The sequence below is a fragment of the Podarcis vaucheri genome (assembly GCF_965113315.1).
Source record: "Podarcis vaucheri genome assembly, chromosome: 15".
Classification (NCBI taxonomy): domain Eukaryota; kingdom Metazoa; phylum Chordata; class Lepidosauria; order Squamata; family Lacertidae; genus Podarcis; species Podarcis vaucheri.
Window position 1 is genome coordinate 36,184,898 of NC_138753.1, and position 26,937 is coordinate 36,211,834.

The 26,937-nt window shown below is 46.4% G+C and overlaps 1 protein-coding gene across 1 annotated transcript in view; it reads right to left on the reverse strand.

Moving 5' to 3' along the window:
• Window positions 1-23,164, reverse strand: part of ZMIZ2 (zinc finger MIZ-type containing 2) — a 108,647-nt gene extending 85,483 nt beyond the window's left edge. Inside the window, exon 1 of the mRNA XM_082200279.1 lies at window positions 22,698-23,164. The gene's annotated coding sequence lies outside the window, so the exon portion shown is untranslated. The remainder of the gene's footprint in view (window positions 1-22,697) is intronic.
• Window positions 23,165-26,937: the final 3,773 nt, after the last annotated feature.

Sequence of the window (26,937 nt, forward strand, 5' to 3'; positions counted from 1 at the left end):
GATGATACTCCCAAGCCTGCTCCGCACTTGGCCTCTTGTCTGCTCATCCTCTGCTCATCTAAAGTCTAAGCTTTCAGCACTCTCTTCCTCCCTGTGCACAAAAATGGCAGGAATCCCCTTCCTCCGTGGGGTTGTGGGAAGGGGTTCTTTCCCACCCCCCATTCTACCCTCTCGTTTCTCGCTGTGTTATTTTTGGCCTGACACGGGAGGAGTTGACGCGATAAAAGAACGCAAAGAGCAACACAAAAACACACAGGCAGAATGCACCAAATGAGGATAAAAAAACCCACCTCCAAAATCTGGCCCTATTGCTATATGGAAGGGGGAAAGTGGGGGAAATTCCTCTCTCAGTGAAAGAGACAACAACCACCCATTCCCTCTTTCCAGCAACATCAATTAGCTCTTGTTAATTAATGTAGCATCGCTCACATTTCCCCTCAGCAACCACAACTGACACTGCATAATTGTCCGTCAGCACCCAGCGAAAAAAGGGCGAGGGACCCACCCCCTCACCTCTATTCAGCCAGCTTGCACAGAAGTCCATGAAAGATAATGATCCACACACAAAATATGTTGACTAACCCTGCCTGCTAGTACACACCAACAGCTTGAAAGCGACAGGGAACACCCCATGGTTAAAAGTGTGTTTAGTCGGGTACCTAATTTGCATTATGGAATGGCAAGTAAGGCAATTACAGTCTGGAAGGTCTCAAAAGTTCCCCAGGACTCTTGGAAACACATGGCAGCAGCGTGGTTAGGGCTATTCCCCCAGCAAGGAAGGAGGCAGTGGGTGGGGAACGGCCTGCAGAAATGAGACAACGCTTGCTCACTTAGGGAATCCCCAGGCCTGGGGTATTCTTTTCGAGAGTCAGGGCTTTCGAGAGAGATCTTTGTTTCTTGGGCTACAGATCCAGCGTGGCATAGTGTCAGAGCAGGGCCTGTCAGGTAAAGGTAAAGGGACCCCTGACCATTAGGTCCAGTCGTGGCCGACTCTGGGGTTGCGGCGCTCATCTCGCTTTATTGGCCGAGGGAGCCGGCGTACAGCTTCCAGTCATGTGGCCAGCATGAATAAGCCACTTCTGGCGAACCAGAACAGTACACGGAAACACCGTTTACCTTCCCGCTGGAGTGGTACCTATTTATCTACTTGCACTTTGACATTCTTTCGAACTGCCAGGTTGGCAGGAGCAGGGACCGAGCAACGAGAGCTCACCCTGTCGCGGGGATTTGAACTGGAGACCTTCTGATTGGCAAGTCCTAGGCTCTGTGGTTTAACCCACAGCGCCACCTGCGTCCCAGGACCAGTCAGACTAGGGTTCAAATCCTCAATCGGCCATGAAACTCACGGGGTAAACCTGGGTTCGTTTCTGCCTCTCAGCCGCATCCTACAGCACAGGGTTTTTGTGGGGGTTAAATGAGGAGGTTGTACACCCCCTTGAGAACAAGGTGGGAAATAAATGCAACAAATAAATTAAAATGAATAAATAAATATATGGTCCCAGGGCCAGGGACTGGGCGCCTTTCAAAACACATGCATTTTAAATAAAATGTGCATGTAAGAAGCTGCTGTTGCCCCAGGATGCTGAACACTTGGTATCACTTTCTGTATTAGTATCATGTGCTGAAACAACAGCACATTTCTGACAAAATGGACACCTCGGGCCTGATAGAGACACACATCTAACATTTTGAGGGAAGTTTACATTTACATGTTTCCCACCAGCCTGCTCGACATCCCAAGATAATTTCAATAGGAAGAGTAAAAAAGTCAACGAGAACAAGTGAGGTGTGGTGAACAGAGTCAGACATGGCAAAGAGATACTGATGCTCACCTATGAATCTTACTTGAAGATGCTGAATCAAGTCACCATCACTCAACCTAAACAGACTGTAGAATCTCCCCCTCCATAGCCTTTGCCCAAGGTCCAGCTGGATCCCCATTTCTGAGTTTCAGACAAGCTGTGAAGATTTTATTTCATCTGACTTGTGGCTTGAGTTAACTCTATGAACTTATTTTTTAACTTCAAATCATACTAGCTGATTACGTCTTATTTTGTTTTGTTTTTTATATAAAATTTTTATTAGATTTTAACAATAAGAAGATATAGGAAAGAAAAATCCAAAAACAACAACACATAAAATACAAAGTCCCGAAATACATGCAAAAAATACCAACATTAAACACACAGAATACATTTACAAGTTAAAGGTAAAAAAGAAAAAGCACATATAGGAAAAACACAAAAATTCCCTCTTTCTTAATTTTATCTTAAAATCACATATTTTCTTGACTTCCTCACATCTCCCGTTCTTGTATCTCTTTTAAAAATTAATTCAGCAAATTCATATCCCCTTAGTTTATCTGTTGTTGGTCTAATCTTACATTTTACCTTGTTGCTAGAGCCCCAGCAGTTCATTTCAGATGTCATCAACATTCAAAAATTTTACAATATTTCTGTAGATAGGTTTTAAATTTCCCCCATGATTACGTCTTATTTTGATCCTGTACTGCTTTTGGTTTTACATTTATTTTAATTGTATGATAAGTGCATATTATTGGGATTATTTTTGTAAATGGTTTTGAGGTGAAGTAGGAGGAAGCTGGTTTTCAAGACCGAAAAGCAGGGTATGAATAAAGAAAAACAAAATAGCCCTCCTCACAGGATTGTTGTAAGGAGAGATGGTGCGGCAAGAGAGATGGACCACACAAGCTACTCAGAACAATCTGGATAAGAGGTCGGATTAAAACGTAATACTAAATATCAGAGGAAGCCTGCAGATCTGATCGGATTTGCATGTTCTTAAAATAAGCAATGGAAGAGGAAGTGCAAACTCTCTCCTTCTCCTCACTGACATCCCAAAGTTACGCCAAAAGCCAGTTCTCATTTTATTGGTCGAGTCTGGGTAGGGTTTGCCCCCAACCAAAATATACAAGTCTTTTGGCAAGTGTGAAGTGAGCACCAATGCCCCTTTAACCTACTCTGAAGTCCTTCCCCAATCCTTTCTGACCAGCCTTCTCGATATTTTTAAAAGGACAGGTGCCTAATTCAACACAAACATGAGCCTCACGCTTGACAAAAGTTTTGTACACTGTTTTGTTCACACCCAGCTACAAAAGTTGGAGTGAGAACTAGCCCTCAGTAAAATTAACAATGGCATTTGCACTTACTAAGCCAAGATACAGACAAGCCTTTTGCCCCAGTCCCTTTGCTCCTCCCTTCACAACATGCAGCCATGAGTGGGAGATCTCTAATTAACCATCCGTTTCCCACTTCATCTGAACCAGGAAACTATGGTTATCATCTCTGGAACAAGCCACGATCTGAAATCATAGACTGACACCAGTTAAAGATCCTAACTTGTGCTGAAGCAGGCAGCCATAGATTTCCAGTTCAGATGAAATGGGAAATTATGGTTCCCTGGAGACTTCAAGTTGTGCCACAAATAGAGGACCAAAGGGGCTGCTGAAAACTGGCAAAGGTTTTGTAGGTATCTTGGTTTATTAAGCAGTAATATGGTTGTCTGAAGGAAGCCTCAGAACCCTAGGAGACATCAAACTGTGTGGAGAATGAGCCTCTGGTCACAAAAACCTTGGTTCCCCACCCCCTCCAGAGGCTCCTTTGTCATGGAGAAGATTAAGCCTTGCCAAGGGACCTTTCACCTCCGAACTGTGCATTCCGCTGCTGTCCTGACAATACCCAAGCAAGAGGTCAATCAAGAGAGGCTCTCTCCAGAGGGTGGAGTCATGATGCTGGAGGAGTGGAATGGAGCCATGGATTAAGAAATATCCTGAGCTGGCAGACAGAGCTGAGAAGGAAAAGACTAACTGAATCTAGAGGAAGAGGCCACCATCAGATCTCAGACAACGCTATTGGAAAAAGAATGGGACAAGAGGAAATGGAAGAAAATTTTCTCCTAAGTTAGTATGCAAAATCATGGCCAACAGGAAATGGAAGACATGGATCTGGGTGTGAATTAATGAATATACAATAGATAAATTGCTATGGACTTCTGCTCTAATATATGACCACAGTGAGGAGGCTTCTGTGGGAATAAAGATCAAGGATTTATTATTCCTCAATAATGGGGACAAATTTGTTATGTTGGACTGGAGGAAGACAATTGTTGACATTTATCAATAATAGCCTGGAAAATCTCTTTTAGACTTTTTGCCTGAAAAGAAAAATAAATGGACTTGAGATGTCTGGATCTGAGGTCTACAAAAGCATTGCCTAGCTGTGGTATGAACAGAATACATGATTTGCATGCTCAGTGGCAGACCAAATGTTTTGCATGAAATCAGATTCGAACCCTGGCATCTACAGGAGGGACTAGCAATGACTCCTGTTTGAATCCCTGGAGAGAAGCTGCTAGTCAGTGTAGGCAATACTGACTTAGGCTGACCAACAATCTGACTCAGTAAAAGGCAGCCTCCAAAGTTCCTATGACAAATGATGTTTTCTGCCCAATCCCCCACCCACATCAGTGAGCAGGCTCTCTTTTCTGCAGTTCCCCTGTTTCCTTTGATGTTCCTAGATGGAAAACCCTGAAGAATGCTGCAGAAAGAGAGAAAGAACCTGTCTGCACAACTCTTTTGCATGCCCAAATTTGCTCCAAAGTTAAAGAAGGATGAAGCACACTAGGAAAATGTCTTTGGTTCCCTGAGCATGCAGTGTGACCATACTTTCATTTTCGCTCCTAACTGAAAGAATCAGACTGAAAAACAACTTACTGGTGCCTTTTCTGAAAGGGTTATCAATAGGGCAAGGCCAGCATGAGGTTTTCAAGGACCCAGGGGCTGATATAGGAGGAGCTGCACAGATCTAGCTCTAGATAACACACATCAGGACAGGAGTAGGCTAATAAGCATGCATGTTTTCAACTAAATAGTAGTTGCAACCACAGGTTTAGATTCTCTAGTTACCATAAAAGGATGCTTGGTTATCACAAAAGAAGGTGAAATGACATGATCGTTAGGCGACTTCCGGTTGATTGCAAAGCCATGAGCAAGCGGGATTCAGCCCTCCAGGGAGAATCCAGCTTTTCGGGGGGAATGGGGGTACTGCGTGGGCGCTGCAAGCCCCCAAAACCTCAGAAGGAAGATTCTGAGGGCAGGTTCCCAGCAGCACCAAGAAGCGGTCTCTCTGCTGCCTAAAACACTCCTTTTTGGAGCGAGAAGATCGGCAAGATTGAGACGCAGGCGCGGGACGCCATTTTCTTCTCCTGAGAAGCGCAGCCTCAAGCTTACCGGGCACAGCGATCGGGTCTAAGCCATGGCTTCTCAACTGGCAGACTTGGGCCAATCACCCACTTTCTCTTCCTAGCTTACCTTGCACGGTTGTTGGGGAGACACAACTGGTGAAGGGGAGAGAACCATGAATGCAGTGTTGAGCTATTTGGATAGGATAAAAAACGCCACCCTGAATGTGTGAATGGGTTTATAGTTACTCAGCCGGAGAAAAACAACATGCCCCCCCCTTCTTTCTCAGCCTCTCATCAAAGGCAGGGTCTTACTACTAGAGGGGGAGAAGCTTAAGTTCAGGTATGAGTCATGATGTCATGAGTCAGGTAGATCTTGAGCCAATCAAAAGCATCTAGCATTTTCGATGGCTTTTTGGAACAAAGGAATGAAGTCTGACTCACTCTGAAGAAGAAAGAGCAGCTTGTCCAGTAGGGACTGATTAACACTTAGGAAGAAGGCGTATCTGGAGAGGACTGTCTGCTAGCCCCAGTTTGTGAAAAATCCTCATAATGGACAACGGGAGAACAAAAGGTAGTCAGACCTGATGGGCAGAGAGTGTTTATTTTGAGAAGAGCAATTCAAGAAGGATAAAAGAGGACTGTACCTTGGGCAAAGGGGCTGCCAACATTTAACAGAAAACATCATCTCTGCCTGTCATTGTGTCCGGTTTAAACATTGGCTTAACCATAGTTCTTCAGTATGAGCTTACAGCAATGCCCTTTACCTTTTAACACCCACACTCTTGGGCTCTGTGGTTAACCAGATACATAAGCGTCAGCACCCTACGGCAGTCTTTGCAGTCCGGTGCCTTCCAGCTGCCTTGAACTACAACTCCCATCAACCATGTTGGCTAGGACTGATGGGAGTTGTAGTCCGAAACAGCTGGAAGATACCAGGTTGGCCAAGGCTGCCTTAAGCATTCATGAAACAGCAATAAAGACTGGGCAAATCACAGCAGGCCTGCTGCACAAATATCCAAACTCTGTCGGAAGCCAATCATAAAAGTCATGCCTGCTTGTGGGAAATAAGTGTGTCAGGTAAAAGTACGGCTACAAGCTTTTCACACATAGGGACATTTTTAATTTTAGGTATTTGTTGCTTCCTACCAAAGAGTCTCAAGGCAACCGAGAACAGTAACACACCTATGCAGATGCAATTCACATCATTACAGCGTTTAAAACGAAGGACACCACACCAGTAGTTCACCATCCTTTAATAAAAATTGATAAAGAAAGATTTCCTTTCCCTATTCAACACAAGCACAACCAGCAAAGAGCTCAGAGAAAACAGCTGCAGGAACCAAACATTATTAGCACTCAAATGCATCAGACAATAAAGAGGTCTTCACCTGTTGCTCCAAAGATGTTGGTGTCAGGCAAGCTTCCCTGGGGAGAGTATTCCAGGCTTTTTGGAGTGGCGTGGAGGGCTACCATCAAAATAGCCACCCTCCGGACTTCTCCTGGAGGGAGCAGACAGAGGAGGATCTCTGATGAGGATCCTAGGCCATTGGTTGTCAATCAGTGCGCTGAGACACCCTGGGGAGTCTTGAGGGATGTTCAGGGGAGCCCTAGGGAGCTGTCCTTTCATTAACTTGCAGCCCATTATCTTTCTGCATTCTATTTCTCTCCATGGAACATTCAGGGGAGCTGGTGGGGTGTGGTTGCACCGGGGGAATCCCCACTTATGCAAATCCTGTAACAGAACCCCAGTGTTAGTGGCTCCCAAAGGGGAGCCACAGAAAGAACATGGTTGCCGTGGACTCAAAAAGGTTGAAAACCACTGTCCTAGGGTACAGATAGGCTCCTCTGGGGAAAGGCAACTCCTGAGATATTGAAGTCTCAAACCACGTAAGGCTTTATAGGTTAAATCCAGGAAAAAATGGCCCAAAAACAACGCCACTCCAGGAAGTTGCTTGCTATACTACCAAGTCAGACCACTGGTCCATCTAACTCAGTACTGCCTACACTGACTGGCAGAGGCTCTCCGGGATCTTTCCCAGTCCTATGTGAAGGTGCCAGGGGTTGAACCCAGGACCTTCTCCGTGCAAATGATGTGCTCTACGAATGAGCTACAGCCCCTTCAAAACAATGTTCACTACATTTGTGCTGCGGCAACGCAGTCCCAGGTCAACAAATGGACATCTGAAGAGGCCACTCTTAGCAATGGAGTGCTTGAGGATACAAAATTGTCCCTTGCTAGTCAGCGGACACTCCAATCCAATTTATACTGATGATACAACTTTTTTTTTAAGCCTCTGGACAGATCACCTAGATATTCTCCCGAGAGAGTCATCACAACACTGGCCTTTTCCACCAACATCACTCCATGGACTTTCCCATGACTGAATCCATTTCCTTAAGACACAAGCCAATGGAAGCAATGGGATCTTAAAAAGGTAAAGGTAAAGGTAGTGTCGCCCGACCTGTGGAACGCCCTCCCATCAGATGTCAAAGAGATAAATAATTACCTGACATTCAGAAGACATCTTAAGGCAGCCCTGTTCAGGGAAGTTTTTAATATGTAACGCTGTACTGTTTTTAACACTGATTGGGAGCCGCCCAGAGTGGCTGGGGAAACTCAGCCAGATGGGCGGGGTATAAATAATAAATTATTATTATTTATTATTATTATTATAAAGGTACCCCTGCCCGTACGGGCCAGTCTTGACAGACTCTAAGGTTGTGCGCTCATCTCACTCTAGAGGCCGGGAGCTACTTCCGGGTCATGTGGCCAGCGTGACGAAGCTGCTCTGGTGAGCCAGCACCAGCGCAGCACACGGAAATGCCGTTTACCTTCCCGCTATAAAGCGGTACCTATTTATCTACTTGCACTTTAAGGGTGCTTTCGAACTGCTAGGTGGGCAGGAGCTGGGACCAAACAACGGGAGCTCACCCCGCCGCAGGGATTCGAACCGCCGACCATGCGATCGGCAAGTCCTAGGTGCTGAGGTTTTACCCACAGCGCCACCCGCGTCCCTGATTTTACAAATGGGATCTTACAAGTGGCTAAACAGAATCTACATCAAAGGTCACAGACTTTTTCTCAGGCCTGTGGACACCTTTTCAAACCTGATGAACTGTCAGGGGAATGACACACACAAGCACACACACCCCAACCCATTCTATTGCCTACAACAGTATGCTCCTTCCAAGCTGAACCCTACATCAGGACAAGCATAGAAAGATGAAAATAAAAAAACCGGGAGCAGCAGGGCAAATCAAACCGTAAAACCTTCAAAGTGCATTGGCAAACAAATAAGCAGTATCATTGGCCACCAAACACAAACTTCTTGTGTAGGTAACACCGAATCTGCTCTAAAGAAAGACAACCACCGTTTATAAACTAGCCATGCTATGAATCACCTTTAAGCAAAAGCAAACTATGGGTCAGTTCAGATGGAATGCCAAATCAAAAGTGTTGCTACTTTAAAAGGCCCTGTGCTAACACACACATTCCCCTGTTTCTCTGCATAATGCAATGAGGCAGTTGGTGGCAAAGGGCCTTCTCAGTGGTGGCCTCCAATATATATACCTGAAGGAGCGTCTCTATCCCCATCGTTCTGCCCGGATACTGAGGTCCAGTGCTGAGGGCCTTCTGGTGGTTCCTTCGCTGCTAGAAGCCAAGTTACAGGGAACCAGGCAGAGGGCCTTCTCGGTGGTGGCGCCCGCCCTGTGGAACGCCCTCCCACCAGATGTCAAAGAGAAAAACAACTACCAGACTTTCAGAAGACTATTAATAGACTATTGTATTTTAATATTCTGTTGGAGCCGCCCCGAGTGGCTGGGGAAACCCAGCCAGATGGGCAGGGTATAAATAATAAATTTATTTATTGTTGTTGTTGTTGTTGTTGTTGTTGTTGTTGTTAGGAATGCCTCCTCTGACATGGCACCACACTATGGAGCCACCTTTATGGTGTTTATAATTTCTTGTACATTTTCCCCTTACAGGGTTTACATTGGTTTTAAACTGATTTTGTCCTACTGTGTTTCTGCCGGCTTTTACATGGCAATATGTGCTGATTTTTATTGTTTGTAATAGGCTTCTATTGCCTTTCAGAGTGAGTGAGTGAGTGAGAGAGTGAGAGTGAGTGAGTGAGTGAGTGTGTGAGTGTGTGTGTGTGTGTTGGGGGGTCTGTATGTTGTAGCTTGCATTTTTAACCATGTTATAAACCACCCCATAAATATAATAAATAATGACAACATTTGAATATAAAGCACACACACACACACACACAAAGCTTATCTTGGAGGAGATTATACTGTGGGACATAGTGCGACTCCTTCCTCTCCTGGGCTACGTGCCATAGTCCCTCTTTCAATCCAAGCTGTGTGGGGTGCCCTTTTGAAAAACAAAACACTCTGCCACGTCAGTCACCCGACCCACCAATGCCGGGCATCTGTTTGCACCATCATCTGTTTGATGCCCTACAGGGCACCAGCTTGTTTTTTTGGCCTCGGTTTTTGCTTCCAGGACTTTGAGTGTCAGGCTGCCTGGTTTGCACTGAGCAAACAGAGCTAGATTGCTAGGTGGAAAAGTTAATACCAGCTATGCTTTGCCACCCAATAGCACAATACTGGACAAGGCGCAAAAGCAAAGGTGCATTGCCAAAAAAAAATAACTGAAAATGTGTTGTTGTTTTTCTGTGCTCCCTCCCTCCTCCACCCTCCCCCTTGTTTTTGAAAGCCCCACTCTCAAAAACTGCACACCTCCACGTTCCTGCTTTAAAGCACCTGACCTTTAGAGACACCTGTTTTTAAAAGCCCTTACTGCATTATATAAGCGAGTGGGCGGATGACTCAGTACTTAACCTAGTTACCTAGTGAACTATTTCACCACTAACGCAATTGGCAATCTCCTCGGGGCAGTGGGAACGACGGCACCACCCCCTGTGTTGGATGTGGAGAAAAGGGACAACCATAGCTGTGTTCCGAGAAGCAAAAATAGCCTAGAGTGCAAAGCCACTTGGCTTCCATGGGACAAGTTTAATGGTCTTAATAAACGCAAGCAGACCTTAATATTTAACCTGATATGCCCCATGGATCAATAAAATTATTATGGAATTGCATTCTTCCTCCAAGGGGTTCGGGTACATGATCCCCCCTGCAACCCACATTTTGCCCTGACAACAACCCTGTGAGGTAAGTTAGGCTGAGAGCTGGTGACTGAGGCAGGGTCCCCCGATGAATTTCATGACCGAGCGGGGATTAGAATGTGGGTCTCCCCGGTCCTAGGCCAACACAAAAACCACTACCCCACACTGGAAAGGCACTGTGTGTTTGCAAAAAAGCACTTCTTGAAAGGACTAGGAAACCCTTGTGAGCTAGGAATCAGGCAGCGGGGGTTCACATCCGAAGCAGACACCTCATTTCCAACTTTATGCGTGCTAGGTAAAGGTAAAGGGACCCCTGACCATTAGGTCCAGTCATGGCCGACTCTGGGGTTACGGCACTCATCTTGCTTTATTGGCCGAGGGAGCTGGCGTACAGCTTCCGGGTCATGTGGCCAGCATGACAAACCGCTTCTGGCGAACCAGAGCAGTGCACGGAAACGCCGTTTGCCTTCCCGCTGGAGCAGTACCTATTTATCTACTTGCACTCTGACGTGCTTTCCAACTGCTAGGTTGGCAGGAGCAGAGACGGAGCAATGGGAGCTCACCCCGTCGTGGGGATTCGAACCGCCGACCTTCTGATTGGCAAGCCCTAGGCTCTGTGGTTTAACCCACAGCGCCACCCGTGTCCCTAGGAAAAGGTGCTGGGTGCCAAATAAAATATCCAGGGCATCGTTGAGTCTGATGTTCTATGGGGCCATGGCATTCTGAAAAAGAGGAGCTTAAATATGACTGCAGCATTCTGTGAATGAGATACAGGCAATACCAAGTAGCCTTCACCCACGCAGGCCTTCTGTTGTCACGGGAGATGGATCTAACCTTGTTTCATCTCTGCTGTGATGTTCCTTGGATCCCTCGCAAGAGTCTGTCTGATCGGCAAGGTCACAGACGTCACATTAAAATTTCCAATGCCGCTACCTACTGCCTAGCAGAAACAGGACTGCATACAGACAGCACTTTATTCTGTCTCCCCAACATTTCCCCTTAACTTTTTTTTGCACTTCATGTTACCTTTCCCACAAAGTAAAAGCCACTTCTGGAAACCTAGTGGGACCGAGCAAAGGTTTAGCACTTGTTTCTGTGTTAATGGTTTCCAGAAGAAGAAGAAAAAATAATATCATTTGCAAATTGTCCGTGTCAAGCTTAGACAGAAATCTTTGGCAAAGGACCGTATCAAGAACTTTCTGAAAGTCAAAGTGCTGTAGACCCTGCCTACTGCATCATTCACCAAGAAAGCGCTCAAAAAGTTAGCCAGCCAGGACTTACCTTTACAGAAGGCCGTTTTATACCAATTTGATACCAATTCTGCATCAGCTACACTGACTGCAAATATGCTTCAGGCCAAATTCAAAGTGTTGGTCATGGCTTTTAAAGAACGTAACTGCTTAAGGCCAAGTTACTTGAAGGTCTGCCGTAGGCAGTGAAAGCCTGGCTAATTTTGAACACTGGGTGCATGAGTTCTGGATTGGCTCTGCCACTGCACTTGTCCATACCCTTATCCAGGTAATCTGGAGCAATGCATGTTATTAAATAATAAAATAAGCTCTGTGCCCATAAAGCAATTTGTTTGAAAATGGGCCTGCGTGTTTCGACTAATTAATCTGCAATAGCTACCACCTCCCAGTTCTTAACACTCACAATCTCCAACATCACTTAGAATCGGGCCGCACCTACAGAGGGTATGTTGAAAAGCGTGATGAGGAAAGGAAAACAGAGAAGAAAAAGTAATCCTCTCGACACACTGGCTTAAGGCTGTCAGACTCTCACTGGGCAGGGCTGCAGAGGGGTTGCCAACTTTTCAGCCAGCCCCTGTAACTGTGCCTCTAGCACCTGTCAGGTTTACAGAAATTAGCAGGCGATGGTGTCTAGCTCCTTGCCAGGAAAAGCCTTTGTATCAATTAAACGCACAGAAGCGATGCCATTTAAATAATAATAATGACAGTGGCAGCAATTCACACGCTGTTCTGTTTACCCCTGGTGGAACCACAGGCAAAAAGGTTCTGGAAAAAAAATACAACTCTCAGATCCTCCAAGTGTCCCTATTTTCCAGGGACAGTCTCGGATTTAGAAAAGCCGTCCCGGTTTCTGATTTAATCCCAGAATGTCCCACTTGGAATATCCCTATTTTCATCAGAGAAATGTTGGAGTGTATGGAGTTATGCAACCCCTGAGATAAGGAGGTAAGTAATGATACAACCTTAAGAAGATTTTAATGTTTGATGTTTTATTATGTTTTTCTATATGTTGGAAGCCGCCCAAGGTTGCTTGGGCAACCCAGCGAGATGGGCGGGGTATATTTTATGGTTATTATTATGATTATGCAATAGGACATTCCTACTTTCATCGGAGAAATGTAGGAGGGTATGAATATTAGTATGGCGGCATATACCTGGATAGAAGTTGTGTTATTTGTTTGTTTACTGCTCTTTATCAAAAAATCTCAGAGGCCACATGAGAAACGTATTCCAAAACATCGGTGATAAAAATGTAATAAAAACATAGTAAAAAATATACTGACAGACAGCCTAATAGTAAAATAATCATCATAATAACAGTCTCTCCCCCACACTTTCACAGGCCGTTGATTATTTAATAGCCATAGGCCTGGAAAAAAGAGGAATGTTTTTGCCTGGCGTCTAAATACGTGTAATGATGGCGCCTGGCAAGTCTCTCTGGTGAGAGCATTCCACAATTGGGGAGCCACCACAGAAAAGTTGTAGTCCAACAGCACCCAAAGGCCAGAGGTTCCCATCCCTGGCTTAATGGAAAAGGTGGACTTGAGGAAGAAATTAAAGGAATTATGAGGTGCTGGTATCACAGAGGCATTCTGGGAGGCAGTTCCAGGCATAGAAGTCAGTAAGGAGAAAGCACAGTAATGTGAAGAAGCAAACAACCTCCTGAAATTGTCAAAGAGGCACATTCTTTGCACATTAAATGCCTTGAGCAACACCAGTAATGTAGACTGTAGATATTTTAAAGTGGAATTGACATAAATTCAAAGCCAAACCTCAATTTCACCACAGTGATTTTGAACATTTAAGTCATCTGTTCGCAAATAGTAATAACAGCTTGAGACATAGTAAACTGATTTTCAGAATTATATGTTCTCAACTGGGCCTAGTGATTGAGGGGTTCTCATATGAAACAGAAGAAAATATTTCATGGCTGCGGGGTGTGGGGGAGATGGGGAAACCTTGGCCCTCCAGATGTTGCAGTCTCATTAGTCACAGACAACATCACCAATGGTCAGGGATGATGAAAGTTCCACAACAGGCATAGGCAAACTCGGCCCTCCAGATGTTTTGGGACTACAACTCCCATCATCCCTAGCTAACAGGACCAGTGGTCAGGGATGATGGGAATTGTAGTCCCAAAACATCTGGAGGGCCAAGTTTGCCTATGCCTGTTCCACAACATCTGGAGGGTCTTCAAACTTATTTCATTGCTGCAAAAAGATTCCTGAAGACCAAGCTGTCCTTAACAGCCACAGAAAACAGGCCATTCAGAGTATAATGGCCTGTTTTCTGTGACTGTTAAGGGCAGCTTGGTCTTCAGGAATCTTTTTGCAACCCTGTTTCCTGCTTCTCTGCCTATTTAACTATTCAAAGCACTTCAAACAAGAAGGGGGGGGGAGCCAGAAAGGAGACATCCTGTAAATCAGTGATGGGGGAACTTTCGCCTTCCAGATGTCGCTAGGCTTACAGCTCCCATCGTCCCTGACCACTGGGTATGCTGGCTGATGACAGCTGGAGCCCAAGTAGAGCCACAGATTCCTCTTCCATGCTGTAAACACCATGCTATTGCTACATCATCAGCAAACTATGGGCAGCAGAGGAGCAATCAAATGTTTGCATACTTCCCTCCCTCTGCTATGCATTGCAAAACCAGCATTTTAGAGAGGCAGATAGCCTTCTACAGGGCTGAGAGCATTCAAATATTTGACCTCCCTGCTGTAGACTGTACTGGTACAGTCCAACTTGCAGATGCATCATGTAAAGGTTGCTGGTTGTTTAATTTGGCTCTAAAACCTGAAAAACTTTGTTCCAGGAGACTGAATATCAAGCCCTCTAACAGGCAATTCCACTAAATTTTAACCAAACTGGCTTACTGCCTTGTGTTGTTTGCATATTTATCGCCAGATTTACTACAATCAGGACTATTTTTGTTCCCTGGTTCCTAGTTCCCTATTCACATGGGTTCTGAGAAACATAATCGAGGCTGCAATCCCAAGTACACTTATTAGGAAGTAAATTTGGTGGTTATTATTTCTGAGTAAACATGCTTAGGATCATGCTTGTGAGTTAAGGGCTACAGGAAGATAAGAATCTGAAGAAGTGTGCATGCACACGAAAGCTCATACCAAGAACTAACTTAGTTGGTCTTTAAGGTGCTACTGGAAGGAATTTTTATTTTATTTTAGGAAGATAAGAACTACACTGTAAACTTATTAGTATTTATTTTACTTCACACATTTTTCTACTGCTCTTAGGTAAACCTCAGGAATTAGATTCCATAAAACTATTTCAAAAGAACCCATTCTGGGAGTCCGTTCAACTCCCAAAACCATTTGAAAACCAAGGCGCAGCTTCCGATTGGCTGCAGGAGCTTCCTGCACTCAGGTAGAAGCCATGTCGGACGTTCATCTTCCAAAAAACGTGCGCAAACTGGAATACTTACTTCCGGGTTTGTGGCGCTCAGGAGCCGATTTGTTTTGACAACTAAGCCGTTCGGGAACTGATACGGAACGGGAGGAGTAAAAACTAGATATATATTCCAGATATATATTTATGTGTAGTATTCCTTCATTTTGTTTTACCAGATCAGCTATTATGATAAACCATGGTTTATTGTTACAGGAATGGGCTGCGGTGAACCTCTAACGTATGTACTCATTGCCTTCTTCAGCACAGTCATGAGATAAAACTTTTACAGTAATACCTCGGGTTACAGACGCTTCAGGTTACAGACTCTGCTAACCCAGAAATAGTACCTCGGGTTAAGAACTTTCCTTCAGGATGAGAACAGAAATCGTGCTGCGGTGGCGCAGGAGGCCCCATTAGCTAAAGTGGTACCTTGGGTTAAGAACAGTTTCAGGTTAAGAATGGACCTCCAGAACGAATATAGTTCTTAATCCGAGGTACTACTGTACTTCTGGTTTTGATTAACTGTAGTTTAGCGTTACGCCTGGACCTTAAACGGTGGTTAATCTTAAGTACAGTTTGTTGAAACAAGCCAGCTTCATAATCCATGGTTTGATTCGGGTATGCTTCACGCAAACAACTGTAGGCTCACATAAATTGTCAACCAAAGAATGAAACGAAATCAGAAGTGAACATTTCCAGTCTCCTCTTCAGGGCTGTGTCACAGGAAGAGAAGAAACAAGGGCACAAGCCCAAGGCTGACTGCAGCTTCTTTTCATCATGACAACAAACCATGGTTTGTCGTGACATTTGAACCAGCTCAGCATCTGTAAAAGCCATAAGAAAACTCAACCTCCTGCCCATTTCTTGGCTAAAAGTTAACAATTTGTAGTATTATTTATAGTGGCTACCCTCACTGCCTTTTGTCCTGAAAACAGTAAATCTGATTAGCTACAACCAGTGCTGTTTTTCTAGAAAAAGAGGTGCCGGAAGTAAGTTCCAGTGAGTTCTGGCTATAAAAAAGCTCTGGCTACAAATAAGAAATCTGTCTTATTTTGGCTCCGAGCAAAATGCCTGGAGCAAATTTCAGTCAGCTCATATCAACCAGCTCTTACGGAAGTCCTACATTCCTTACTAGGAGCTCATCCAGACTGCATTTTGTGCTGATTTTCAAGGCACAAAGTCCGTGCGTCAAAGCTCCGTATCCAAGCAGTGTTTTGTTCTGTTCTGTTTTGGTCCCAATGCTTTCCCTGGGAAAACCAGTGTTTTAACGCTGAATTGGAGCTGATGGCAACTGGTGATTTCATGGATTGCCATTTGCTCTAGTTCTCCTGTAAAATGTGGGTTTTCCCAGGGAAAGCGCTGAGTCTGGAAAAACCCAACAACAACAACAACAACCACCTCAGACATGGTGTTTTAAAGCACTGACCTGTGCCTGGAAAGCATGGTGCTGATGGAAACCTGGATGAGTCCTAGGAGACACTATAAACAAAAACAAACAAGACAGCTGCCATTTCATACACACCACCTACACATGCCATTACCATTTACCCAGTTCAACCCAACTTGGAGATGCTGGGGATTGAACCTGGGACTGTCTGCGTGCAAAGCAGATGTTCTACCACTGAGCCACAGACCTTCTAAAGCAGAGCTTAGTCAGAGCTTACTGGTAGATCCTGGGCTGATGTGCAGAAAATGGATTTCCAGCTCCAAATAGTTTTTTAACGCCAGCAAATTACACTGCAAAAATATTTGTATGAGTGCACCAAGTCTGGTATGTGATAACTGCTTATTGGACTCAGTGTAGGGGTTGCCCTACATCTGGCATGTTCAAAGTCCATTTGGGGGGCCTAATCCAGCCCGCCGGTCGATTTAATCCAGCCCCCATGGATTAAAAAAAAAAAAAAGCTCAGCAACTTTGGTCGGCCCTCATGCATGTTCACTTCATCAAATCTGGCCCTCTTTGAAAAAGGTTTGGCCACCCCTGCCCTACTTCAGAATTCCTGACACCCACAAAGTTGTTGTGCTTTTTTATGAAGACCCCAAAATTATTGAGTTTTTTTTGCTCTGTTGAGCTTTTTCCATTGAGTTGCCATATATCCAGTTTTAAAGCCTAGACCAGGGTCATCAACCTTTTTCAGCCGAGGGCCGGTCCACCGTTCCTCACTCAGACCGTGTCGTGGGCTGGACTATATTTTGGGGGGGGATGAATGACTTCCTATGCCCCACAAATTACCCAGAGATGCATTTTAAATAGAAGAAGAAGAAGAAGAAGAAGAGGAGGAGGAGGAGGAGGAGGAGTTTGGATTTGATATCCCGCTTTATCACTACCCAAAGGAGTCTCAAAGCGGCTAACATTCTCCTTTCCCTTCCTCCCCCACAACAAACACTCTGTGAGGTGAGTGGGGCTGAGAGGCTTCAGAGAAGTGTGACTGGCCCTAGGTCACCCAGCAGCTGCATGTGGAGGAGCGGAGACGCGAACCCGGTTCCCAGATTACGAGACTACCGCTCTTAACCACTTCACCACACTGGCTCTCCACATTCTACTCATGTACAAAAAGCACACATTCTGCTCATGTAAAAACACCAGACAGGCCCCACAAATAACCTAGAGATGCATTTTAAATAAAAGGACACATTCTACTCTTGTAAAAACACGCTGATTCCTGGACCGTCCATGGGTTGGATTTAGAAGGCGATTGGGCCATACCCGGCCCCTGGGCCTTAGGTTGCCAACCCCTGGCATTGACCCGGGACAAGTCCTTTCCAGGGGTGATTCCGTTTGTCGAAAGCTCTTCTGAGTGAGGTGCCTCGGTCTCCCTCGTTGCTGACTTTTAGAAGAAATTTAAAAGCATTCCAGTTTATCCAGGCAACTGGTGGCTGAAAGATAGTATTCTGGGGCAATGTTTCTAAACAGTTTCTAGAATGGTTTTTAAACCGTTTTTGTAAATGTTTTATCATTGCTGGGTCTGCCCAACTCCTTAGGGAGGAAAACACACGGTATAAATTGAATAAATAACAAATAATGTTTACTGATAACATTAGCTGACCGTGTCGATGAGCTCTAAGTATAGCTATCAGCTATTGAAAGTTGTTTTGAGTTATCATATTGAGTTACAATCCTGGAGTGTCTGCAGGAACACAATGGGTGGGATTTGGCTGCTCAAAGAGACGGGTGCTGCTCCTGTAGTCTTACTCATCAAAACCCAAGAAACTAATTCTACGTGTGCAAGTCATTATACGATTAACAAATCCTGTAATATTTATCAACTCATTCGCTTTTGGACTGTCTCCTCAGAACTTAAGTGTTCCTAACTGACTGGTTTTGACCTGCTTTGGTTCCTAATCATACCAAATGTGCCTGGAAATTATTATTATTATTAACTGTACTTGTTAGTAGATACACACACACACAAACTCAAAGTAACTTACAATATAATTAACAAAGTTAAAATCAATGCAAAACCAAAACAAAATAAAAGCTAAGATCATTCATATGCATAGAAAGCAGCCTAGCACATCCCACCCATTAAAGAAGGCCAGAATACCCGAAACTCTCCAAATTAAAGGCCAAACGCCTGGATGAAACTGATTGTTTTTGCCTGGTGCCTAAAAGCAACGAGTGATGGGCCTGCCTGAGGGGAACATTTCTTAAGGGGGGGGGGACCAAATAAAAGGCCTGTTCTTTCTTGCATTGCCACCTTCCATATCTCCCTCAGAGGACACTCTGAGAAGGACCTCTGAGAAAGTCCTTCAGAGAAGGAACGCAGGGTCAAGACTGGCTCATTATTACCTTCCTGACACTCACAGCTGTGAGAGAGTGGTGATACTTTCCTCCCCCGCCTCCCATTTTTAGGGAGTTTTTCTTCTGAAGGTTCTTGTTTTTTGTTTTTTGTTTTGGTACTTTTATAAAACCTTAGAATTTCCCATATCTGCTGACACCTTCCCTCTCTTGTGTGGGCGACAGTGCCCAGCAATGCACTCACTCAAAGCCTGAGAACCTCACCATCGCACAGAAAGCCCTTTTCACAAAAAGTGTTTATCCTTATAGTGGCATGCCTCGTGTGTGATAAGAAACAAGTCATGTCCATGCATGGATCAATCAGACCGTTCTAAGGCCTCATCTGCACTATGCGTATAAAGCGGTATCAAACCGCTTTATATCCCGGATGCCCCCAAATGAGACTGGGAACGGTAGGTTGTTAAGGGTGATGAGAGTTGTTAGGAAAACCCTATTCCCCTTACGGAGCTACAGTTCCCAGAGAAGTTGAAGAATAAATCTCCCTTCCTAGGAAACTTTGGGAATTGTAGCTCTGTAGGTCAGCTAGCAACTCTCAGCACCAGAATACAATGGCAAGGTCTGAGCTGGTAGAAGCAACTGTAGACTGGGCTTTGGGCTGAAATGTGTGGTGCACAGACCCAAACACAAGCAGGAGTCGGGCGTCCAGTGCAGCATTATCCCATGCTCACTTCATGACCACATGACTATCATGCATAGGTTTCCAGCAGCAAGTTCCCAGTAACCCCAGTTAAAAGGTTCTCAGGTAGAAGAGCTGGGAAAGGCTGCTTTCCAAGATCTACTTTGAGCACTGCCAGTCAGAGTAAACAAACCTGGGACCAATGGAATAACCTTAGTCTAAGGCAGCAGCTTAAAAGCCACTTCATCACTGTCTCATCAGCTGCAGCAACAGTGATGGAAACCAATGCGCCAGGGCTCTTAACCGAATACAAAGCTAGAGAGAGTTTATGCAAGGATTGTGCATGAGCAAAAAGACCCCGCAAACCCAACCCTTCTCCGTCTAGCACAGTGAAAAAGCAACCAAGGGAAAAGGAAGCAAATCACACGGTCTCTGCCTTCCCCCAAATTCTCCCTCTTGCAGGTGCCCAAACATCGCCATGGCTGCCATATCCTACAAGTAACATGGTAAAAGAAAAACAATACACCCAAGAGAGAAGGAAAGGAGACCGGCAAGATGAGCTTTGCAGAACCAACCAAACCAGCCAAACTCCTGCTGAGTATTCCTGGCTCTGTGATTATTCTGGTTCATTCATGAAATCTTAGTGCTTAATATGTATTTATAGACTCAGGCTACTGACTGCGAGGATGGGCATGCCCTCCCTCCTACAGCTCCTCAACCAGACAGAAAAGGGGGAGGCATCACCTCAGATTGGCAAGAGGTTCTGCTTGATGCCCCATTATTGTGCCCTAGGTGAACAAGACAGGGCCTTTCTGTTTGTGGCACTCAGACTGCAAAGATTCTCTGCCTTGGTTCCCTTGCAGAGAACAGCTGCTGCTTTACTTGCAAATGGTCTCAGGTTCTCCACGTAAGGCTGTGAAAGACCCTTGCCTGAAGCTCTGAAGAGCTGTAGCTAGTCAGGGTAGGTTATGGAGAGCCAATGTGGCACATTCCATGTCCTTAGCAGTGTGCGGTCAGTGGACTAGGGGACTAGCCTAGTCTCCTGAATGTTCCTTGATGCCTCCTTCCCAAAGCCTAGGAAGCTTCGACCCAGCTTAGGGAAGGAGGCGCAATGCTCACATGCGTGATGTCACGTGCGCAACATCGCCCCACCAACTGCCCTTGCAAGTTGGTGCCTCTGGCCCTAACTGAAAAAATTCATTGCACACCACTGGCCAGGCAGGCTGGGACTGATGAAAGCTGCAGTCGAACAACATCTGGAAGGAACCACATTGGCTAACTCTAGTGTGGACAATCCTGAACGGATTCCCCTGGCCTAGATCCAAATGATAATGTTTCATGACCTGGCCAGATGTTGACTACATCCAACCCTCCGATCTGTCTCTTTTGGCCCTGCCCACAGTTTCGTTTTGTTATTCTTTCATTCCTTTGGTTTCGTTCGTTCGTTTGTTTCTTTATTTGTTTTGAATAAAGTTTCTCTCCCCTGCACGCTTTGATTTTCGGCCACTTAGGATGTTTCGCCAAGGGTATTTATGACATGTTTTACTATACAATCCTAGGCATGTCCACTCAGAGATAAATCCCACTGGATTCAATAGGGCTTACTCCCAGGTTAGTGTGTATACGATCACAGGATTAACAGATCAAATAAAAGGCCCCTTGACAGTCTGGGAGGTTCCTTGCCTGGACGCTGATGCTTGCTGGCTTTACGCTGATCCAATAAACCCCAAATTCAGGTAAACCTGGGAAATGCTCTGGCCCAGACAGATTAGCAGTGTCTAGAAAAGTCAGAAGCCCAAGATCGAGTTGAGCAACCAGCAACCGGGAAAAGAGGATGCTCTCTCTCCCCACCCCACCTTGCCACATTCATCCGCCCGGAGCAATAAGATAATTTTTTTTAAAAAAAAATAATACCAGAAAACAAGAGCAGTGTCAGCAGACAGCTGGAGACCTACCCCTCCTTGCCAACAGACCATGATCGGTGCACAAAACAGGAGAACGGTGGAATCTCAAACTTGTGTTGCAATCAAAAGGCAGAACAATAAACTTCTTTTTTTGTTGTTTTTTTGCTTAATGGGATATAAAAATACCATCCAGCTCCAGAGAAGAACAGATTGTACTGTGTGAATATCCTAGCGGCCTGACACCATCCTGTTCTCTACTTTGGACTCATGTAAGTGGGGCACCTCAAAAGGGGTGAAGATGTGGGGAAATCTACAGCTGACACCCACGCTTCCTAAGTTTCTGGCTTTGAAAAGCCCCGCTCGCCTTGCACCCACCACAGATGACTGAAACCGTGCATGAGACTTCCACAAGATCAGCCAGCTACACTACTTAAAAACTAAAGTCGCTAGAGGAAGCAGCTTCCAAGCTCTCTGCAGTATCTGGTCTTCTCACACTCTCCCTTTGGAGTAGGGTTTTTCAGACACAAACTATAGGGCGGCATTTGAACAGGGGCCTTGGCATTTAAGATGTCCTCTAACAGCCATGCACAAGATTTGCTTATCGGTGGAAGAGATATCCTTCTCAAGTACCAAAGTATCTCCCCTTTTAAAAAACCAACAACAGCGTTGCAGGGCCACCTCATTCTCAGCCTGAATGTCCAGAGAATGGCATCTCTGCCCGCAGGAACACCAAGTGATTTTACCCTCACCTCCACAGCACACAGGAGCCAACAGCTGGCCAGGCAGCAGGTGCTCTTCGCAACAACCCCGCTCAGCCTCACAACACCCCCCCCTCCCCAGGTGCCCACATCTCCCATAGCAGGTGCCTCATCGTGCCCACATCTCCCCATGGCATCAGTTTCTGTTGCCATAGAAACTCACTTTCTCTCTGGCACACTTTAGCAAATAATTATAATATTATTATTTTTAAAAAATTGTTTGCAGAACAACAACCAAAAATATGGCAGCCTGGGTGAGGTGGGTGCCCCCAATATCTGGGTAGGGTCCCCACCTCACCCACCCACCCCTCTCTCCGTCTCTTCTCTTTCTGCCCACCACCAAACCCTCCCAGTTGCCAGCATGGAAAAAACAACAGGGAAATCCAGGAGCGCCTAGCAAATACGAACAAGAGGGGGAGATATTTCTCAGTGAAATAGCAATTGGGGGGGGCGAGGTTTAAACACACACAAAGCTTTCTCACACACACCACACCACCTCTCCTCTCTTCCCTGGGGAACATGCCCCCTCCGCCTCCCCCCCCCACAAAAAGCCACAACCAGTAACACAACAGATCCACCTTACCTCGCCTCCCCCCCCCCCACAAAACCCCCTGCAGCCGCCACTAACCTCCGAAGCAGGAGCCTGCGGCTGCCCGAGCTGAGCCACGTTAAAATGGCCTTTTTTCTCGCCTGGCTCCTCGTCTCTCTTCCTGGCGTGGAGGGAGGAGGAGGAGAGCTCGGATGAACCGCCGCCGCTCTCCCTTCTTCTTCTTCCCTTCTGGGGTGTGTGCGAGAGAGAGTGTGGGTCTTCAGCAGAACCTTGCGGCTCCTACAGATCTCTCTGCCCTTGCTCCATCGCGTCCGCTTGGCTGTGGCTGGCGGGGGGCTGGATGGGAGGCGATTGTGTGCAAGTAACAAAGCCCCCCCCCCGTCCCCGCTCCTCCTCCTCTTCCCTCCCCCGGTGCAGGCGGCTTCTGCTGCTGTTGGCTCGCTCGGCTCGGCTGCTGCTGCTGCTGCTGCTACTGCCGGAGCCACAAAGCTGCGAGCGCATCGCCGCTCTCCACCTCCATTCTGCCTGCGCTTTCCACCTCGCAGCTCCAATTGCACAATAGAGCCCCGGCAGCCTCATCAATATTCATGGCCCTCCTCCTCCTCCTCCTCTTAGGCTAGAGCAATAGAGCTCCTATCTCCCGGTTCGAGAGGAGGAGGAGAAGGATGGTGAGGAGGGAGGGAGGGAGAGAGGAGAGCTTGCTTTGCATTTTGCATTGCGCTTTGCGTTTTGCAAGGAGCGCGCGCCGGGGGAAGGGTCCTCCCGGGGCGCGAGAGGAGGGCGATGCTGCCGTCGGGCAAGGCTCGCAAGCGGGAGCCGCGTCTTCCCGCGGGTGGGAAGGTGGTGGAAGGGATCAGACAAAAGAGCGCCGGCTCCCTCTCTGCCTCCACCGCCGCTGCCCCCAGCCCCCTCTGTGCAAAAGCTGCAACCCTAGTCTCATTGAACTCCGTGGCATTTTGCATTTTATTGTTTTCCTGAATTGCACGGGTGGCTGTGCATTTTATTTTACGGTGCCACCCTGCAAAGATGGGTGGGGGAAGTAACGTGGAGGGCGGCTGTGTGTGTCTTTCTCTCTCCCCCCCCCCCGCCCCAAGCCCACACACTGAGGAAAGGAGAGGCTGCAGCCTGGTAGATGATGAGACGGACGTCCATGCCTCCAGCAGAGGGGCCGCCGCGATGACGAGGCTGAGCTGGGAACTCCCGGTTCAAAGCTCGCCGCAGCTATGAATACACCACGGCTCCCGATCCCCGCCCGTACGCAACACGTACTCGGGAGGTGGAAAGCCACGCAGGGACCGTCCTGCCTCCACGGCTAGTGGCGCCCTTACAGCCAGGCGCGCTCTCTCTCTTCCCATTGAGACATAATTGCTGACCGACCTTACGGGCAAAATAAAAAAAATTCCTTCCAGTAGCACCTTAAAGACCAACTAAGTTAGTTCTTGGTATGAGCTTTTCGTACCAACCCCTTACGGGGTTGTTGTGCGAATTGCTTTTCAGAGCCAGGTTGGTTCAGGGGTGGAATGTTGGAGACCTCGGTTTGAAATCTCCATCCAGGAAGCACTCTGGGTGGTGTTATAAGAATTTTAAGGTCTTAGATATATAAAATAGATGTTCATAAATGCACCAAGGAAACACATACATAGATGTAAACCACATGTCTGAAACGCACAGAAAAGTCCTGAAACCATTTACTCTCTCCCAAAATGACCTCAAATATTTCTCTGCAAGGTCAAAGGAAATAGGAAATCTCCCCATTGTCTCTTTCACAAATCCTGTCCTAAGGGCACATTTAAGATATGGGTGAGCCTGCGACCTGTGGTCTGGATTTAGGAATTGAGTAGTTATCCTAACAAAAGAGTGGCCAGGATGCCCAGGTAATCCAATCAGGTAACTTGGCAGACAGGAAGAAACAACACACCCAGATTTCCACCCCTTCTTTGATGTATTAAGAGGGTGCTCTTGGGCTACACCCCTTCTGTGATAGATGTATGATGTATGGAGTGGTGGTCTTGAGCTACAGGGTGGGCAGTTCAAAAGTGGTACCTCTGGTTGGGAATGGCATGCATGTAACATCATTTTGTGCGTCTGCGCATGCGTGAGCAGCGAAACCCGGAAGTACCGTATTTTTTGCTCTATAAGACTCACTTTTTCCCTCCTAAAAAGTAAGGGAAATGTGTGTGCGTCTTATGGAGCGAATGCAGGCTGCGCAGCTATCCCAGAAGCCAGAACAGCAAGAGGGATTGCTGCTTTCACTGCGCAACGATCTCTCTTGCTGATCTGGCTTCTGAGATTCAGAATTTTTTCCCCCTTGTTTTCCTCCTCCAAAAACTAGGTGCGTCTTGTGGTCTGGCGCGTCTTATAGAGCGAAAAATACGGTAGCCCTTTCCGGTACTTCCGGGTCGCCACAGGATGCAACCTGAAAATGTGCAACCTGAAGCAAACATAACGAGGTATGACTGTGTAAGGGCTTGCACATCTTTGTCCTGAAAGATCAGGCTTACTAACTGCTTTACTTCTCAATATTCTCTGGTTGGCCTCTGTTATTTTCTCCTACCGATGGAGAACCTACAAAGGACTCTATAAGGGCTCTTGTGGACCCCATAAGGCAGGGGTAGGAAACCTAAGGCCTGGGGGCTGGATGTGGCCCAATCGCCTTCTAAATCTGGCCCGCGGACGGTCTGTGAATCAGCGTGTTTTTACATGAGTAGAATGTGTGCTTTTATTTAAAATGCATCCCTGGGATCTTTGTGGGGCATAGGAATTCATTCATATATTTTTTTCCAAAATATAGTCCGGCCCCCCAACTGGTCTGAGGGACGATGGACCTGCCCACGGCTGAGAAAGGTTGCTGACTCCTGCCATAAGGAAAAGGGAGCAGTTTTTGTTTACAACAGTGGCTTTGGCTCCCATCTCTTTTCAGACCAGCTTGTTGTGAAGACAAAACAGGAAGCCTCCTTTCGCTTCTTGGTGGAAAAGTGGGATATGGGGGAAATAAAATTACTGAGCATTTAATGAACCTGAAGGGCTTTTTATTGTACACTCAGAAAACACAGCTTTATCATCCCTCCAAGGTCATTGGCGATGAGCCCACAGTGGCCCCTCTCCTTAACCACAGCCCTGTGAGGTCGGCTAGATTCCAAGATAGCAACATGCCCAAGGCCACTCAGAGAGAATGAAGAACGGTTTGTGTCTGGGTAACATCCCACATTTGCTACCATGGTGAAACTCGGGTTGCTGTACAAAAGGCTCCTTTTGCCAAGCGGTCTCCATCCAGGCACTGGCTGGATCTTGGTGGGCTTAGCTTCCACACAGTTCCTGCATCAGGTATCTTCAGACCAGAGGCTCCTTGGACCAAGTTACGGCATCCCTGTGAAATGACTGCGTCCTGCTAGGATCCAGAGCCTCCTTGGCTGCTGTTCTGTTCAGTTGTTTTCCAGCTCAGCTGTGCCACCAAGTATGATTATGCATTCCATTATAGATATTATTATTATTATAAACACACAGAAAACGTCAAGCAGACTCATTTCTCCACCCCAGCTCCCCAAACATCTTAACAGCTTCAAAAGCATATGTTTGCTGCAGTCCCCACCATGTGCAGAGCGCATAGAGGGTCTTCCTACAAACACCGATGACAGGTGGTCCCCCTGCACACACGGTTGTGCAGCTACAGTCAGCAGATTCTTGCACTACAAAACGTGAGGGGCTTTGATTATACTGCGACAGCTTTTCCCAAACACAGGGTTCTCCAAATGATTGCTGGACTCCAGTGCCCATCCGCTCAAGCCAGCTTGGCCAGTGGTCAGGGCCGGGATGATGAAAGTGGTAGACAACCAGAGAGCCACCAAAGGACAGTGCTAAATTGGATGTATTTATTACATGCCACCCCAATCCCTGCCAAGCAGTAGCAAAATTCCAGGAGTTCCAGGCGCTTTACCCAGGGTGTGCTTCCTGTGAGAGTCCAGCCATGGCAGAGGCTGTAGTGCAGGGGTCAGCAAACTTTTTCAGCAGGGGGCCGGTCCACTGTCCCTCAGACCTTGTGGGGGGCCGGACTATTTTTTTTTTTGGGGGGGGGGAATGAACAAATTCCTATGCCCCACAAATAACCCAGAGATGCATTTTAAATAAAAGGACACATTCTACTCATTTAAAAACACACTGATTCCCGGAGCGACCATGGGCCGGATTGAGAAGGTGATTGGGCCGCATCCGACCCCCGGGCCTTAGTCTGCCTACCCATGCTGTAGTGTTTTAAGGTATATGGTATATTTTGCACCTATATACAATAAGAGTCTTCCACGAAGAGGGAGAAGGTTCACTC